Source organism: Lepisma saccharinum, chromosome 13 (genome assembly GCF_977018435.1).
Source record: "Lepisma saccharinum chromosome 13, izLepSacc3.1, whole genome shotgun sequence".
NCBI lineage: Eukaryota > Metazoa > Arthropoda > Insecta > Zygentoma > Lepismatidae > Lepisma > Lepisma saccharinum.
Window position 1 is genome coordinate 29221301 of NC_139241.1, and position 15333 is coordinate 29236633.

General features: G+C 41.7%; 1 protein-coding gene across 4 annotated transcripts in view; it reads left to right on the forward strand.

Annotated features, from left to right (window-relative positions):
- Positions 1 to 2846: 2846 nt before the first annotated feature.
- The window catches only part of LOC145997221 (stimulator of interferon genes protein 5-like), a 96160-nt gene continuing 83673 nt past the window's right edge, over positions 2847 to 15333 (forward strand). Inside the window, exon 1 of one of the 4 annotated variants that reach the window (XM_083133996.1) lies at positions 2847 to 2925. The gene's annotated coding sequence lies outside the window, so the exon portion shown is untranslated. Of the gene's footprint in view, positions 2926 to 12550; positions 12845 to 15333 lie in introns of those variants that run through there. The other 3 variants (XM_083133995.1, XM_083133999.1, XM_083133994.1) reach the window with 3 other exon arrangements.

A 15333-nucleotide genomic window follows, 5' to 3' on the forward strand; every position in this document is an offset into this window, starting at 1 on the left:
TCGAAGGTCTCTAAAGTAAATATTTCAGCAGTAATGGGCATTGGAGCATCATTTAAATAAAAAAAAAAAGGAAATAAGTTGCACAGATCAACTGAAAATCTAAGTTTTGAGTGACGATTTATTAGTGACCGGACCAAGTTTCCTGTATGCAGTCCGAGAGTTTCGTGGGTTAAAAAAGGACTTTTTAGTCAACTGTTTTGGAAAAACACTAACTACCACAAAGGGGCGGTGTCGGGAAAAATGCGCCCGGGAAAATTGCGCTCTCGCAATAAAAGTGGGAAAAATGCGCCCTCCCAAGAGTAACCACAATGAAAAGTGGAAAAAATGCGCCCAGCACAAACGACCTTCATCAATATGATAATATGTTGATTAAAACAACCTTGACGCAGCTTCCCCTTACACTTAACACAGGCTTGGGACTGTCAGGAAAGAGAGTTTTTTTAAAAAAGTACAGTAAAAATATTATCTTTTCTGGCGTGTTTAAAAGCTGGAGATGATGTCCTTTGTCAAATTTTTTTTTTACTTTTGTAATTTCTATTTAATATGTTGTCATTTTTATTTTATTTGATTAAGGTTTTTATTTACATTTGTATTTCCATTTCTTGTGACCTCCGTTGACGATCTTTTACTCCAGACTTCTCAGGCACTTGGTAAGGTCCTTGGGTGTGCTTGTTTTGTAAGTATGTAAAATTTTGCTAATCTGTTCATCCAGTTTTATGTACGTTTATTACCTCTTCGTTCCTTCCAAACCGATGCTAGCCCTGTCATATTTGTATCCGTTGTATTCCGCTTCCTGCTTCAGCGTCTTCAGAAGGGTGTAGAATTTGGGATGAAGTCGAACTTTCTCCTGCAGTTTATTGTTTCACCCTTCGACAGATTTGTTCGTGCGGTGCTTTGCATCTCCACAGTGCCACACATCAACTGGTAGATTTGAATTTTGCAGGCATTGTTGTACAAAATAGTCAAGAAACGCTGTCAGTTTCTCTCCTGCTGGCGCCGTACTATGGATTTGGAGCCTTCAACGTCCTCGCGGGGGATCATTGCCAGAGCGCTGCACATGCAAACATGAAGCCTTACTTCGTCATTCGTGTAGTCCGGTACCAATCCAACGTCTTGAACTTTGCGCCACAGACTCGCTTAATTGTGTGCTGGGCGCATTTTTCCCACTTTCTAATGTGGTTACTCTTGGGAGGGCGCATTTTTCCCACTTTTATTGCGAGAGCGCATTTTTCCCGGGCGCATTTTTCCCTGATTCAAAGGGGCAGCCATGAAGGCCGAAAATTTTATGAATGTCGACAAGAGAAAGCAAGAAGATGTTGCATATGTGGAAATTTTAGCGGGAAAAGAAATCGACCATGACTCGAAAACCAGGGTCTCTGGCATATACCGTACCATTCTTTGTTCTACCAAGTGAGCTACCAAGTCACCCTTGGCTTCGCTTGATCTTTTGCTGTTACTATACAGCAATGGCACAGTATGCCTGGTGGAGCCTGTATTTTCCGATAAAATTTCTGCATGGCACATCACATCTCTTGTGTATGCCCAACCGTAAGATGTTGCCCGTTTAATTAACAAGCACAGAAAAAAAAGATAGAATAAAACTAAGGGACATTCCCACAGGTTGGCAAGATATTTTTCTTCTGTGGTCAACACGAGCTGCCGCTTCAAGGTGAACCGAAGCTACAAGCTATACGTGTCGCTTGAGGATTTCACGAATTGAATACAGGCTTGTGCAGCCTGTCGTGCCGCTACGGTGTGAAAAGTTTCTGTTGATTGGGTCACTCATTGCAAACGACGTGTGTGTGCCTTTGGTCTGAATTCTTCCTAAATCAGGATGATCCAAGTCACAAGAATGGAGAATTAGGATTTTTTTTAAGGTTACGTTTCGAAGGCAGGCGACAACACCATAAAGTATCATATCCAAACCTGGAAGAACACATTCGAATGGGCCGGACCCTGTGGCTGAGTGGTTAGCACTTCGCGCTGCGACGCCGGGTTCGAATCCCGCTCGGGAATGGATGTTTGTGAATGTCCATTCATCAATTTCATCATTTCATCACTCATCCCCATCTTTGCAAATTAGCCAAGAGGCACAAAACACGAAGTAAAATAAAATAAATCAAATCAAATCAAAACATTCGAATGGATTGTCCATTGCATAACAGCTTCGTGAAACGGACACATACTGAGATCGTTTTGGCACAAACACAACGCTCGTACATTGCAACAGAGGAGTTGAGTGATAAAAAATGTCCCGATATCACTTTCTGAAAGAAAAAAAACAGTTGCTTAAACAGTGGCAGATTTAGGAGACAGTTGCTCTCCATTTTTGGCCCCGCACTATGGCTTTTTAATGCTAACCTAATGCTAATACGTGCCTGACTGCTTGAATGTGGTAAAAAGTCCAATTACTGACTTAGCTGAAGAAATCGGGTGTACACCTTCTCTTATTGGAGACATCGATACTTCAGTGGCGCAACTTAAGTATTATCAAGTGGGAAAACATATCATCAACAGCAGAACTTTGGATGGAAGTTCTTCAATACTCGGACGCCGCTGGACCCATTTAAAGAACTGGCTACTTTTGCTATGAATATCCTCTGTCTTCCCTATTCCAACGCTGAAGTTGAGAGACTTTTTAGCCAGTTAAATATCGTCAAGACCAAGCTCAGAAACCGGCTAAAGACAAAAACCATAACGTCTATTCTCCAAATTAGAAACTCGTTAAAATGTTTGGGAAAAACATGCTACACTTATGACGTTCCTTTGACTGTTTTACAGATAATCAGGACAAATGCCACTTATTCTCAAGTTACTGTCATCACACAGGGCCTTTCATCATCCCAGCCTCAACCGTCAACATCACCTTCAGAAGTGCAGTGTTCGGAGGAAGGGGAAAGTGACAAGGAAATGTTGTTTTTATAGGCAAGTACTCAATTTTTTCACCTTTTTGCTATTTTTTAGAAGTACCTTTGATTTAGCGACTTTTTCTAGAGCATTTAAATTTCATTTAGCGACTTTCTAGCTGATTTTCTAAGGAGATTTAGCGACTTTTACGTTCAAGCTGTTGGCAACACTGCCCACCATGCCCCTAATCAGTGTTGCCAAGTTGGCCCTTTTGGGGCCAGAACTGGCCCTTTAGAGTACGTACTCAGTCCCAAAATTCAGCAAAAGCCCCAAGGGGCTTTTTAGCCCTACAGAGAGAAATCTTGCTACAAATCTAGCCCTTTCAGTAATGAAATGTTTTTTTGGCATTTCAGTAAACTGCAAACAAGAATCACTTAACCGACCCTCCTCTGCACCTGCAAGCTCGTCCTGCGACCCCTCCTGGGGAGCAGGTAGCAAGTGCACATTGTCACTTTATCCGCTTGTTTCTGGTTTTGGTATGCTGTGTAGCCCGAGGCGAATTACGGATAGCGTCGATTCCAGAAAATGCGAATCTTCGTTCAGTTGCATTGCATCTGGTCCTTGAAAGTTCACAGAAGTGCGGTGCGGAATCGACGAATCGTTCGTAACAGTGAGACTCACCCAGAGACTAGTTCTTGCGTGCGGCCGTGTGTGTGTGTGAGTGTACGTGTGCCTGCATATATATGAAGCAGGAATATTCCGAAAATGTGTAATTCTTTTGTGTAATCTACTGCACCACAATTTAAGGGGGAAATACATTATTTAAGTTAAGAAAATTTAATTTGGTTGAGCGTATGCCCCTCATCTTGACAGTTGATTAGTTGTGGTTCTTGAGTTTCAGAAATTTTGCACCAAAACACCCAAGAATTAAGAACCAGATTTTTTTTCAGTGCGCAGCCGCACCTTTGTAAATCTAGCCACTTGGATGTGAATTTTAGCCCAATTTTGGGTGCGATTTAGCCCGTTTTTCTCTCGTGCTGTTGGCAACACTGCCCCTAATTGTGCCCATAGCTGTCTATGCCCATAGCTGTGCCCCATAGAGGAGGTCGCTCGCGAACCACGATAGGTGCTGGAAGTCTATCCTCATACCTCGTGAATAGTGAGTACGATCTGCCGAATAAGTGGACCCGGACTTTATTGTAAGTGTTATCATTTCTGAGTAGACTTTATAAGGACAGCTATACCATACCGCAGATTCGGAGAAATAGACAACGCCCCTCGAGGGCGAAAACTACTCTCTCCCACCCTCGCAGACTTTCTAAACCGTGTATTAATTTAATACCCCATCTAACATGACCGAATCAAACCATTTCATGGATTTAGAACCCAATGCTCAGCTCGGGGATAACCCTGGTGCTTCCTTTTGCGATGATATCCATATTCCAGACTGTCATGATAACGGCAATGGGAAAAGACTTTGCGACTCAAGTTCTGTTGAACGCGAGAGTGTAACTAACGTCAAATCCCGCAAAACTGCTGATATGATTGCGACACAACATACTTACCCCACTGACCACCCAGGACCGTACGTGGTCCTCCTAGAAGGCACTCCACATGCCCAGCACATTAGCCATTTGAATGGCGGAAGTCTAGGAATTTTTTTTAGGAAAAACGACATCCCGGTGGAACTTGTCGAACAGTGCGGGAAAAACCGCGTACGTGTCACCTTTCCCTCGGGCCAGGATGCCAATCACTTTGTTGAGAATACAACCACTCTCGCGAAGTTGGCGGTTACTGCTCGCGTACCCCTCTCACTTATTCAAAGGGAAGGGCTAATTTTTGGTGTGGCATTGGATATCACAGAAGACGACATCATCGAAGGCTTGGACTCGGGTCCAATTCGGATACTGAGTGTGACACGACAAAAAAAAGAAGATCTGGAAGGACGATGGATCCTTCCATCTCGAAGATGCCCGAGTTATCTGTGTCACCTTCAGCGGCACTCGACTCCCAGAATTTGTTATCTTGAATCGCGAAATCAAAGAGGTGAAACCCCGAATTCGCCCTGTTTTACAATGCAAAAATTGCCTGCGTTATAATCACACAGCGGGCCAATGCAGATCTCGAGCAATTTGTGGACATTGTGGGTCGGACCGACATGAAGGACCATGTCTCACAGGTCCAGATGCATTAACTGCAAACAGGCCCATTCAGCCAATGATAAAACCTGTACCAAATGGCAAGAGGCAACTGACATCCAAAACCGTATGGCAATCGACAACATCTCATTTTTTGAGGCTAAGCATAGAATTCAAGGAACATACATTGCGCCAATAACTAAAGCAGAAGTGCTGCACTCGTTACACAACCCCCGGGCATACCCGTTACTAAAAACGCCGACCCCTAACACGAAACCTGCCTTACCCATAAACGCGAGACGCCAGTCCTTCCGACAAGCTATCCTCGCCCCTCCAGCCCATACGCCTGAACCCCTAACTACCTTCGTACAACCAGAATATGACTCGCACCACAAACCCCGGAACAAGAAACCGCATAATCCTATGCGCAAACAAACTCGCAACTATTCATCTAGTAGCTCAACCACAGAGGAAGATATTTGTGCATCCTTGCCGGTGGGGAAACGGGCGTTTCCCAATGCCCCCCCACCATTGCCGATACAACATCGAGCCACCCCGGTTCGGTTAACCACAAAGGGTCCTCACAACCCTCAACCTCTGCACAAATAACAAGGGAGCAAACTCAAATTTACAACTAGATATTAGCAATAATTCCCAATCTGTGGGACGCAGTGCGGGACACAACAAATAACCACCGTCGAATTCAATTAATACATCAAATCCAAGCCTTAACATCCAACCTTCTGGCGATATTAGAAGCCACACCTTGACGGAACCAGGTTTCCAACAGATACCGGAAATGGAAATAATCGTTCAATGGAATGTCAATAGTTTCTCTGCAAGAAAATTGGAACTGATAGACTTAATTGCCGAATATCAACCCCAAATTCTCTGTTTACAGGAAGTTAAGGGTACCAAACATGAAAAATATCGCCTCGCGCATTATAATTTATACGGTACCCCAACCACCAATAGGGGAACTGTCATATTTGTACATGAACAAATACAACATACAGAGGTGCCGATTCCGAATGACATAAGACTAGTACAAGATTTTCAAGCAGAAATTGTAGCCATTCGCGCTTCCATATTCCTCCGAACTTTCACGGTAATATCGATATACATTCCCTCCCATCCCAACTCCCAACGCATAAGCTCAAGAGACCTCCAAGAACTGAGACAACACGTTCCGGGACCTATTGCCTTACTAGGTGACTTTAACGGGCATCATTCAACGTGGGGAAACCCACATGATGACAGACTCGGTAAAGTATTAGACACATTGATTACCGAGAACAATCTCATCATCAGTAATGATGGAACCCCCACCCACTTCCCTCTAAACGGGAATCACCCCTCTTGCATCGATCTGACGATAACGTCCCCGGAAATATTCACCCAGTTCTCGTGGGATAAAGAAGAAGACTTACGGGGCAGCGATCACGCACCCATTTTATTAATCAGACGTCATTCTCCGTCCCGACACTCAAACTTGACAAACAGGCAGACTCCCCCAGTGCGGAGATGGACTAAGGCTTCCATTAACTGGGAGGCGTTCAAAGACACGTTCACAAGGATATATATACCAATCTTATCATTCCGAAATATCCATGTAGCTTACGATAATCTCATCGACACGATCACGGTCGCCATGGATTACAGTGCAACACGCACCCGCTTTCGTCCCTCTCCCAGATATCCATCCATCAGTTGGTGGACGCGAGAATGCGAAACCATTAAAATCAGGAAAAGATATCAACTTCGCACATATGAACGATACCGTACTCGTGCTAATTTGCTTGAACTAAAACGCTTGCAAGCGAAAGCCAAAAAAATTTATCTCCAGGCGAAGAGAGCAGCATGGCAACATTTTTGCAACACATTAGATCGCAGTGACTCCATCTGGCACAAATTTAATACCCTTCGTAAACCAACCCAAAGTAAGGTAAAAACGATTGACCGAACCTGGGAAAATGATTTCGTTTCTTTCTTAACACCCTCTTCGGTTAGCTTTGGTTACAAACACGACGAAAGATTACATGCCTCATTCACAGATGACTTTCCTGCGGTAACCGCATTAGAACTCATCAATACTCTGGACTCACTAAAAAATACCGCACCGGGATATGACGGCATTACATATGACGTCCTTCGCCACTTGCCGGAAGAAGGTCTTCAAACCATTGTCAGAATATATAATGAAATATACCATACAGGTATTATCCCATCAACTTGGAACAACCATATCGTAATTCATATCCTCAAACCATCCAAACCCCGCAACAACGCACACTCGTATCGCCCCATTGTCTTAATTCCGGTAATAACTAAACTTTTTGAAAAAACCTTACAATATCGAATAAACTGGGCCCTCGAAAAACAACAGTTTTTCCCCCAACACAAATGGGATTCCGGATCAATTATGGCAGTCAGGATGCCGTATCCACACTAACTGTAGCAATTCAAAATAGTCAGATACCTAAAGATTATTGTTTTAGCCTGTTCACAGATATAGAGAAAGCATACGATTCTGTTCATATACCAATACTCTGCAATGTCTTAGAAAAATTACAGATCCACCCTTCGGTGGTTAATATCATATGGAACTTATATAATGAACGAAATCTTGTATTTTGGTTCGACGATCGAGTAGACGGGACCCGCAAAGTTCGAACCGGAATCCCACAGGGATCCCCCCTCAGTCCCTTACTTTTCAACATATATACTCAACACATCCACCACTTAGATCTCGCTGATTTTAAAATATTACAATATGCAGATGATTTATGCTGTTATAAACAAACATCGGACGCCACCCAAGGCATACTGGCTCTAAATCGAGCTATCACAGTACTTCGGGATAATCTCTGGAATATAGGACTAACTTTTTCACCCCCCAAATCTAACATAATAATTTTCAATTCTCGACAACCCCTTTCCTATCCCAACAATATCTCACGTATACAAAACATACCTCTTGTAGAATCCTATAAATATCTCGGAGTTGTTTTTTGACAGAAAATTAACGTGGAGACCTCACATAGCATACCTCAAAGTAAAGGGGAAAAAAATTATTAACATATTACGAAGTATAGCCACCACTAAGTGGGGGAGTCATCCATACATCATGTTACTATTTTATAAAAATTGCTTTCGTTCCCTATACGATTACGCAGCCCCAGTATATGGCGGGGCGAATATAAAACTCCTGAATTCGTTAGATATATTGCAAAGACAGACATTACGCACTTGTCTCGGAATAATGCCTTCAAGTCCTAATGTGAGTGTATATCTCGAGAGCAATGAACAATCACTCACACAAAGACGGAAAAAACTCGCCGTAAAATTTTTACTTAAAACATGGGATACTCACCCACACCCTTTCAATAGAGAATTCGCCATCCAACGACAATGGGAGATCGAAAAGAGCATCGATCATTCCAACCCCCGATACTTTTTCTTATACTGTTATTTTATAGATACCGAGGCATACCAGCTGTCCTTTACCCACAGGGTTGGCAAAATTTGTGTTTTTTTTTAAAAGAACAAAACAAACTGTTTTTTTTTGTTTAAAACATGTTTTTTTGTTTTAAACATAGTTTTAAACATGAGTTAAAAAACATGTTTTAAACATGTTTTAAACAAAACAAATTCAACCTTTTCCCAGTAAATTATAGTTAAAGTCGTTAAAGAGAAAAAATACTCATTTTTATGAGTACATTGGCGACAAGGACAGTTTATTTACCTTTGGAAATAAGATTAACCATACTGCAGAGTAGGGGTGTGCGGGACAGAATTTTTTGGGTCGGGACGGGAAATTCTTTAAATCCCGACATTCGGGACGGGGAAAATTCTCAATTTCCCAAAAAAGTCGGAAAATTTTCGGGACGGGATGTGTTCGAAATTTCCCAAAGCTCTTGAAATCTCGAATTCTACCCGTAATTTCCATCTTAAGTGCTTGTTTTTGCACTTCTGGTACAAAACCACAATGCAGAGATCGTCTAGAATTGACGACGTTTTAAAATGACCATTCGGAATTTCCAGACTGCTTGGGATCCTAAAAAGTCGGGAAGTCATTTCCGGAAGTCGGGATCGGGACGGAAATTTTCTTTCCCGATCCCGGTCCCGACTTTTCGGGATCCCGCACACCTCTACTGCAGGCATACGCGCCGACTCCATGGGGTCTGGGGGGGGTTCGATCCCCCCAATATTAACAATGTGGGGGCAGAGCCCCCCAAATAAATTTGCTTAAGAGGATCTAATGTATTATTTTGCTTCTCTTGTAAAGTTTACTCTGAATTGTGCCACATAAACTTAACTTTTAATACACATTTAAAATTTTCTAGACCATCAACTTTGGGGGACTGAAACCGCTAAACCATCAACTTCTGGGAGGCTATGACCAGAGACAGCAAAACGCATGATTTATTACTAGTATATACTACGTATGTAATTATGAGTATTGTTAAAATGTTTACTAAAAAAAGTTTCAAAAGACGATGTGCATGAACTAGGGTAGGGGATGGGACGTTCGGGTTACAAATTGCTCTCGCATGACATTCAGAACGAGATCATTGATATATTAGGGAGATCTGTTTCGCGCTCCGTGGTAGCAGATAATAAAAGTCGGGAATATTTTGCTATTATGGTTGACGAAACTTGTGACATATCCATCCGTGGACAATTAACATTCTGCATTCGAATTGTGAATAAAAAAATGATATTTTTGAGGAATTCATGGGCTTTTATTAAGAGTGTGCTTGACGGGATCGGGACGGGAAAATTTTTCAATTTCCTTACTGAGTCGGGAAATGTTCAAAATTTCCCGAAGCTCTGAAAATCTCGAATTATACACGTCATTTTCACTTTAAGTGATTTCTGGATTAAAAACTAACAATTTACGGTAAGTTCCAGAAATTGACAATGCAGAAAACGTCGAGAAATAACGACATTTTCAAATGACAATTCGGTATTTCCCGACTGCACGGAATCCCGAAAATTCGGGAAATCATTTCCCGAAGTCCGTATCGGAACGGGAAATTTTTTTCCCGATCCCGGTCCTGACTTTTCGGGATCCCGCACACTCCTAGCTTTTATGAGATTCCGAACACTGAGTCCAAAACTTAAAAAAGGGAGAGACTGAGTCATTCATTAATTTATTTCAGTGATCAGAGGGCCCCCCCCAATAATTTTGACAAGTCGGCGCCCGTGACTGCAGGGACAAAAGTTGTGGGTAATAGCCCCCCTTTTCCCCCCACTACTGAAGTAGGTTAGGATTCATATTCATCTAAATTTCAAGAAACTAAATATTATAGAATTACTATCCTCGTCCTGAAAAAATCACGGTGAAATATTTCCTGCTGCCTGAACAGTTTATATAGCAGAAAACAACCTGCAGTGTCATAATAGATTCTCCAGATGAATTTATCTTTCAAAGTACAAAATTATGTTACCAAAAGTAAGCATCTGCGCTTCATTCAGTTATACAGACCAATGAATCGTATCGCAAAAGAAAAAAAAATCACGTCATGATCAAAATCACGCATTGTGTATTTAGATATTAGATTCTATTTCCAGCTTCCACCAGCCTCAGACTTACAGGACGATACGAAACAAGGAACTGAGGTTTCAATTTCTACAGTAAAGCACGGGTCTTTCTTGTCGCACAACAATATTGCTACCTTGTGCATACATTGCTAGCTTGCCTAACCTAACAACATTAGGCCCGTTCCGAAAGTCACACGAGTTTAACGCGTTAAACGAGTTATGGTAACTGGCCGTTCCATAAGTGCTTCCGTGCGTTTCGTGAGTTTCATTATGCTGTCCCAAAAGTCGCATTCCGTGCGTTTCGTGCAAGAACGAGATTCACCAAACGCACGGGCCAGGAGGCTGGTTTGTTCCGTGAAAATCGTCTGCACCTTGCAGACAAAGCGCGTGCTGATGGATTCAAACTGCACTAGTTCGGAATATGTATTATAATTTTAACAGATAGCGATATGAAGCAACATGCACAAGATGAGTATGCCTTGACCGTTCTTAGAATGTGATTAAAATGAGTAACTGTGTCCACAGTAGAGTTTATTTCTGCCATAAGAACATTCCTTCCGCTGACGCCATGCGGAAACTTTCTCTAAACAAAACGCTGCGCCTGCGCTTTCGCCTAGTGTCCCATAAGTCCGTAAAATAACTGGTTTCACCAGATTCACGAGCCCAGTTATTTTCGTTGAATGCGTTCGTTTCGTTAAGACTTTCGGAACGCACCCATAGGCATTTAGCCTAAAATTAAAAAGCTTTGTCCCGTGACGTCAGAACATAAGGTTGCTCAAGTGTTGTGCGATAAGTGAGAAACAGTGTTGACAAACAAAAAAATTATCACAGACTATAAAATATCTACCACCAAAATGTGTTTTAAACACTCGTAAAAAAACATGTTTAAAACACATTGTTTTAAACATTTAAAACATTTGTAAAAAAACAAAGCCGTGTGTTTTAAACGTTTAAAACAAAGTGTTTTAAACACTTTTGTTTTAAACATGTCAACCTTGTTTACCCACGATCACCCACTTATATATCAACTAAAAATCCCCATAGAGCCAAACCTAGATCTCCACTACGTCGACCGTGGGGCACATGGAAATTATCAAGAAAGATGGCCGGAGGCTACACTAATATATACGGACGGATCAAAAGACGATACCGACGTCGGTTCTGCATTTTATATCCCGTCCACGAATATCATTAGACAATTTAAACTACCTCCCGACGCGTCAATTTTTTCGGCGGAATGCTACGCAATTTATAGAGCATTACTTCATATCCTAACATCGGGCATTCCACAGTCTCTTATCCTGACAGACGCCCTGAGCGTGCTCCAAACGTTGTCCAGAGCTGGCAAGGCAGCCCACAAACTTACTATCTTTCCTTATCTTATTCAAAGTTACGACTTTGAAAACGGGGACAGAAAGTGACCTTCACCTACATTAAGGCCCATACCAATCAAAACAAATCCCAAGATTTAGTAGATAACTACGCAAAACAAGCTCGGTCACTTGTACACGTAACTCCCTTACGATTACCTTATACAGACTTGCTCCCCAGAGTAAAAATGAAAATACAACATGAATGGTGTACCCAAGAAATCCAAACCACAACAACCTACAAGTGGAATGCGAATATCGGTACAAAACAACCTTGGTATCAATCTCTGAATCTACCTCGGGCAGTGATCGTGTTCACCTTGAGAATGCGCACGGGTCACGTACTCGTGAATCAACATTTGGCGAGAATACACACGGTACCCTCAACTTCCTGCCAATGCGGAGAACCCAGCCAAACAATAACGCATCTGATTTTCCAATGCCCCTTACGACAAGTCCATCGGGAAACGTTCTACAAAACCCTACTTCGATTAGATGTTCCATTTCCGGTGTCAATCTCAACCTTAATAAGTCAGCCTCGAGCTCCCACTATGTGGGCGCTATATAGCGTCGCACGAAAACACAACATCGCCATGTAAACAAACAAAAAAAAAAAAAAAAAAAAAACGTCAACAAGGAAAACTACAGTGTAACATACCCCACAGGATACCCCCCTTAGTGAAAATCACGAGTGAAAGTGAAAGTGAATTGTGAAAGTGCCATAAGGATTACCGAGGAAGAAGACACGAAGAAGTAGGAACACATCAATCAGTCCCGCTGGCTCGAAATCGCAAAGGATAGGCGGTGTGAGCCAAGAAACAGCAAGCAAGCCCCATAGAGGAAAGTAGGGAAAAAGCATAGCATAGGTCAAGGCAAGGTAACTTTAAGGATAGTTCGGGGTTGGATTGGAAGAATAAACCGGTGGACACAATTTATCCAATGGTAATATGGTATTCGTATGTACATATAGTAGTTTAAGTTCACCAATAATTTATAAATTTTCGCTCAATGTTTTGTTTCTGTTAACAAGAACAAGGGAGAAGTCTGATTCGTTTTGTTTGTGATATGTACGCAGTAAGAATTTAAATTTACAGGAGAAAGTACTTTCGGAATTGAGTTTCTGTGTAATTTCGGAAGGTCGTAGAAGTGTTTTCTCGCATTTTTCAATGTATTTCGCCGCTAATTCATGTATTTTTCTATAATAATGTCCGTCCGATGCACGAAAGCTGTTGCTTGCATTTCCATCCATGTACTTGAACCAGATATTGCGAGCATCTGATGACGTAATCCCCCGGTAAGTGTTTCCAAACACACAGTTTTTCACTATATTGCCCAACCTAAAGCAACCTAACCTTACCGTGATGGTGCGTGGGGCTATTCGTGGATGGTTATACGATCCAGAATGTTTTTTGGGGCTATGCGGGAATGGTTTTGGGGCTATTCGTGGATGGTCATACTATCCCGAATGGTTTTTGGGGCTATGCAGGATAGGATTTTTCTGTTAAGAATGTTGAAACACTGCTTTGCCGTTTGAAACACAATGCTAGTCAAGATTTGCCCACCATTTTGCGTGTTCAGGAAGCGAGAAAAGAATGAACGGTAACATTATCGTATGGGCAAAACGGATTCCTTGAAATTTCCTTCAAATTTACAGGAGAAAGTACTTACGGAAATCATTTTCTTGAGCGTTTTGGAAGTTCCTGAATGTAGATTTGATCCATTTTAATGTGAATGCGTGTTGTTTTCTGCGAAAATCTCTGTCCGACACGCTGTTTCTCCTCACGCCATTTGCTTTTTGCATGAGAGTGCAATGTTCCGTGTGTTAAGACGATGCAACCCCGTAGCCAGTGTTTCAGCCTCGCCGTGTTTTCACTAGAACCACCTGTCGAGTTCGGAACAAGCCATTTTTTCCGAATTGGTGTCACTTATCGCACAACATTGTAGCAACATTGTGTTCCGACGTCACAGGAGAGAGGTTTTTTATATTTTTTCTTTGTAATTATGCTAATGGAACCTAACCTAACAGGCCTAACCTAACCACGTAGGCATTCATCGTCTCACGTCTGACGTCAATATTCAAGGTTGGAAGGAAGAGAATTACGAAAGAAAGATGGTTCCGACCCGAATGGGTGTCACTTATCGCACAACACCCTAGCAACAGTGTGTTCTGACGTCACAGGAGAGACCTTTTTCATGTTAGGCAATACAAAGGTAACGCGTCTCTTAGCGAAAATATTATTTTTTCTTTGTATTTATGCTAATGGAACCTAACCTAACAGGCCTAACCTAACCACGTAGGCATTCCTCGTCTGACGTCAATATTCAAGGTTGCAAGATGGTTGTGCGTAAAGGAAGAGCATTAACAAATTTCGAAAGAAAGATGGTTCCGACCCGAATGGGTGTCACTTATCGCACAACACCCTAGCAACATTGTGTTCTGACGTCACAGGAGAGACCTTTTTCATGTTAGGCAATACAAAGGTAACGCGTCTCTTAGCGAAAATATTATTTTTTCTTTGTATTTATGCTAATGGAACCTAACCTAACAGGCCTAACCTAACCACGTAGTCATTCCTCGTCTGACGTCAATGTTCAAGGTTGCAAGAGTGTTGTGCGTAAAGGAAGAGCATTAACGAATTGCGAAAGGAAGATGGACAATGAACGTGGTAAATCGCAAGGTTATTTCACAAGTTCTACACGTAAATGCGACGTATTAGCATAATTTCAAATAGGTGCACGAAAGTAGATATTTTCCGGTGAACGAGGTTGCACCACTGCATAAATCGACAAAACACTCTCAGAACGCCCCCTAAACCAGTATGCTATCACGGCCATAATGTGTTACAGATTCGAAACAACAAGTAACAGTAAGTACTCGTAAATAGAGAAAATAAACATTATCTTAGTTAGAAATGCATTATTTCGCCTTAAGAAATGTTCCGCAACACGTTAGCAATGTAAAGAAGTCCGAAATATATGATTCGGAGGTGTTTTGCCCATACGATAATAGTACCGAATGAACAATAATTACTCGATATGTCGACAATAGATACTAATTTTGTTTAAAAAAAAAAGTGAAATCCCTTGTTAAACAATCTTTCGCAATGCAAAATAAGGAACGAGTTTACAATACCGGACCACTCTCCAATTTCTATGAAATTTTGCCTACTCACTAATTGTGAACTCCTAATCACGAAACTGCATGTAATAATTGGCAGTCAAGTATGGAAATCGAGAAAAAAACGATATAAACTATGTTTTCTTAACGTAACGTAACCTTACCATAAGAACAATAGCTCCATGGAAGATGCCATTTTCCCAACATGAAGAAATCAACAGGCAAGACAAGGTATATATCTCTTAGCTAAAATATTAATTTTTCTTTGTATTTATGCTAATTGAACCTAACCTAACCTTGTAGGCATTCCTCG